The following is a 4,943-nucleotide window of genomic DNA, read 5'->3' as shown; positions in this document are numbered from 1 at the left end:
AAAAGGATGGAGTATTGGAGTCATTCGAACTTAGGGACGATGATGTGTGCGAGTCTTGTTTACTTCGAAAGATGACCAAGTCACCCTTCACTGGTACTAGTGAAAGGCATGAGGGTTTATTAGATCTCATGCATACTGATGTGTGTGGGCCCTTTAGATCCACCATAAGGGATGCAAGCCGCTTCTATGTGACTTTTACCGACAATTATAGCAGATATGGGTATATCTACTTAATCAAGCATAAGTCATAAATCTTTGAAAAGTTCAAAGAGTTTAAGCAAGAAATGGAGAATCAGTTGGATAGGAAAATCAAGATGCTTTGATCCGATCAAGGTGGTGAGTACCTTAGTCTTGAGTTCCACGATTACCTCAAGGAATGCAGAATTGTTTCGCAATTGACGCCTCGTAGAACACCGCAGTTGAATGGTGTGGCTGAGAGGCGCAATCGAACATTTTTAGATATGGTTTGTTCCATGATGAGTCGTGCTTCGTTACCTATCTCATTTTGGGGGTATGTCTTAGAGACTGCTGCCCATATCCTTAACCTAGTCCCTACTAAGAAGGTTGCCAAAACACCTCACGAGATCTGGAAAGGGAAAGCTCCCTCGTTGACACATATCAAGGTTTGGGGTTGCGAGGCTTTCGTACGATGAGAGACTCACGACAAGCTTGAACCTCATAGTGAGTGGTGTATTTTCATCGGCTACACGCAGAAGTCCTTTGGATATCTCTTCTATAGACCGAGTAACAATGTTATCTTCGTTGCATGGAGAGGGGTTATTCAAGAGCATGAACTCATAAGCCAAGAGGACAGTAGGAGGCAAATTGATCTTGAAGAACTTTAAGATTCAAATGATGAAAGAACCTTTAACACTGGTGTTCAACCCGAGGAAGAAACTCCTGTTGAAACGATTAACGAGTCCTTACTGTTGGATTAATGTCTAAGTCCATAACTATATTTGGTATGTACTTGACCCGACCTGACATGGTCCATCTAGGTTGCATGGCATCATGCACTTGGATAGACTAAATGAGAGAAATAAGATACTTATGGTTATTAATATATTATAAGTTCTAATATATTAATAATAAGAATAATAATATTTAATTAGTATTGATCAAGAATTAATTTAGAATTAATTATGTGATCAAAAGAAGACTAATTAAACATATGGGTTGATTGTGTAAATCATCCATAACTTATATAGTGGGCCAAAGCTCCATGGATAATCAAGTTGTGTTAAACCCATAGGATGCTCCATGGAGGTTACATAACCCATGGGTCATGGAAATGAAAGGTCATGACAATTAGGGTTTACATGGTGTAACCCTAATTGTAACACACTATATAAGCATCATATTATTCACCAAAATCAGCCACTAGTGTGTGTAAAAGAAGGGCTAGCCAATTTCATGAAGTGTGGATTTCTCTCTAAGTTATTCTAAGAGCATTTGATGTTGTGTCAGCCATTTGAGGTGTCACATTTAAGGCACTAGGCACTCAAGCCCCATGGAGTCAAGCTACACTACAAGAGGTATGTATTCTATCTATATTATTACCCAAGTATCTATGATTGTATTCTAGATAGGGTAATACCTTGGAATATTAGTACTTGCATGTATATTAGAGAAAACATAGATCCAAGGTATTCAGGGTTGCATGTATACCATAGGAGTGTTAGAATGCTCAAAACCCAACACTTACCACTTAGGCATTCCAGTAGAGTTAGTGTTCCGCATATGTTGTATGGTTTTCATATAACAAGTGAAGGTGTTACATTTATTAGTGATATTACACAAGTAAATTTGGATGAACCTAACAACTACAAGGAAGCCATGGCAGGCCTGTAGTCTCTGAAATGGAAAAAGGCTATGGACAGCGAGATTCAATCCATGTATGACAATTAAGTTTGGAACTTGGTTGACAATGTACCGGGTCGTAAGACGGTCGGGTGCAAATGGATCTTCAAGAAGAAGATCGACATGGATGGGAAAGTGCACACTTATAAGGCATGATTGGTTGCGAAGGGCTTTACTCAAACTCCCAAAGTGGACTATGATGAGACCTTCTTTCCAGTTGTGAAGATAAAGTCTATTGGGGTTATGCTAGCCATAGTTGCGTTTCATGATTATGAAATATGACAGATGGATGTCAAAACCGCTTTCCTGAATGGGAAGTTGGTTGAGGATGTTTACATGAGTCAACCAAAGGGTTTTTTCGATGTAAAACAACCTAATAAAGTGTGTAAGCTTGTGAAGTCCATTTATGGATTGAATCAAGCATCTCACAGATGACATACTGTTCATAGGGAACAACGTCAAAACCTTGCAGGACGTTAAGTCCTGGCTTGGGAAGTGCTTCGGTATGAAAGACCTCGGAGAAGCTGCCTATATTCTTGGGATAAGGATTGTAAGAAATAGGAGTAAATGACTAATATGAATTAGTCAAAGTACTTACTTGGATAAAGTTCTAAAATGTTTTAGTATGGAAAATTCCAAGAAAGGGGAGTTACCAATTCAAAACAATACCAAGCTGAGTAAGACTCAAAGCCCGAGTACTAAAGCCGATATAGCAGAGATGAGTAGAGTACCTTATGCTTCCGCAGTTGGCTCAATCATGTATGCTATGACTTGTACTCGCCCTGATGTGACCTTCGCTTTGAGCATGGTCACCAGATATCAAGGGAACCCTGGTAGAGCACATTGGACTGCAGTCAATAATATTCTTAAGTACCTTCAGAGGACTAAGGAATGGTTTCTTATCCTCGTTGGGAGTGATGACTTAAGGGTGTGAGGGTACAATGATGCCAGTTTTCTGACTGATTGAGACAACTTCCACTCTCAGTCGGACTGGGTCTTTACCATGAATGGAGGAGCAGTAACTTGGAAGAGTTCCAAGCAAGAGACCGTAGTTGATTTAACGTGCGAATCATAGTACATAGTAGCGAGAGAAGCATCAAAGGAGGTAATATGGTTGAAGAACTTCATCGGAGACCTTGGAGTTGTGCCAGCCATAAAGAATCCTATGGAGATTTTCTGCGATAACGAAGGTGCGGTTGCCTTAACCAAGGAACCACCGGATCATGATAGATCCAGACATATCGACAGGAAATATCAATTTATTAGACATCGGGTAGAAGATGGACTCCTCGTAGTGAAGAGGGTATTGTCAAAAGAAAACCCAGCAGATCCCTTACGAAGGGACTAAGTAGGGTTAAGCACTTGCATCACGCTAGGAGCATTGGGCTGAAGGACGATATTTGTTTTAATGATTAGATAGATTTAGAAACTTGTAATAGATAAATAGTAATTAACATTTGATGATTAAATAAAGGAGTATTATTTGTGAGTAAAGTTACTGTCTTATGTTAATTATATACTATTATTTCTCTTTGCATGTTTTGACTTCCTAAATAATAAGATTATTTAAACTATCCATAGTCACTCATACTTTGGAAATATGTATGAAAGAATACTATCATGAATTGGCTTATAGATTGTCTAAGAGTTTAGACATAGCAAAGGTTAACTGCAACGTTCATGAATGCTCTTAAAATAAGATTTGAGTATTGGATTAAACCCACACTCACTTGAATCACTTCATGGAATTAATCACGAGTGATTGTGAGACGATAATATCATATAGTATTTAAACCTAGATATATGGTTTATTGTTTGCGAGTTGGTTGTGCATTGATAATGCGTAAACGCATCAGTAACTTGATGTTATAAAACACATTGTTGTGTATGATTTGATGAGTAAATGGTAAATTCATATAAGTCGAGGTTTATCTGTTTCTTTTATCCTACGAGGGTAAAAGCTATATATTGAGCCCCTCGATGATTTGGTTTGACTTATGTGACGGGCCCGGTCAGGACTGAATTGATGTGTTCGATTAAGTTCTATGTCAGACGGATCAGAGATTGAGAAACAAAATGTTGGACAATAAGTATGACTATGTTCCATGTGATTATCCACACGATATTTTGAGAACGGAGGACTATACAATCCCTTATCTAAAGGACGTGTCGGAGTTCGACAGCGGCTTTTAAGAGCTACGATTGCTATTCGGATTTTGAAGTCGTACTTGCATATATAGATATTAGACTTATCCAAGTGGGATACTGTGCAACTATCCAATAACTATATTTGGTATGTACTTGACCCGGTTGTAGCATGGTCATTTTGGGTTGCCTTTACCAAAGCAACTTGAATGGATGAATTATAGAGAAAGAGGTTATTATGGTTTATTAATATATTATATGAATAATATATTAAAGGAGAAATGATATTTGTTTAATTAATATTGGTCAAGAATTAATTAGGAATTAATTTTATTATCAAAAGATATTAATTAAAGATAGTGTAACATCGTAAATTTTCGAAACAATTTTTCATTTAAATATAATGGTTTAATTCTAAAAAAAAACACTTTTCTTAAAATCTCATTCATAATCAAATTACAAAACATAACTCCATTTTCACTTGCATAATAAACTAGGATCCTCAAAACATGACTCTTTCCCTTGTGTGTACAATCAAGCCAGTGATGTCCCGTGATCCTGGGAGAAACCTGAAACACATAACACAAAACACTGTAAGCACGAAGCTTAGTGCGTTCCCCAAAATACCACATATAACACATATTAGCCACTCGAGGCTATAACTCTATGGGTTCGTGCACCCAAACTCTGTGAACCCTCAGGTTCTAACTCTGCAAGCATGCACAACATAAATCACATAGAAGAATGCAGTACAACAAACAATATATATAAAGCACTGTATCACATAACTCTATTACCTACTCAAGGTAAAGTATAGTGAGAAGACTCACCTCGCGTATCTCAGTAACTCGTAAATCCCTGAAATCACTAGTGCTCGATCTCCCGAGCTATAGTCCTCCTATAACACAATACATCTCTAATTAACACTTCCCAACTAA

The sequence above is a fragment of the Lactuca saligna genome, chromosome 5, assembly GCF_052625555.1.
Source record: "Lactuca saligna cultivar CGN05327 chromosome 5, ASM5262555v1, whole genome shotgun sequence".
Classification (NCBI taxonomy): Eukaryota; Viridiplantae; Streptophyta; class Magnoliopsida; order Asterales; family Asteraceae; genus Lactuca; species Lactuca saligna.
The sequence above is the reverse complement of the archived record's forward strand: the minus strand, read 5'-3'. Positions refer to the sequence as shown.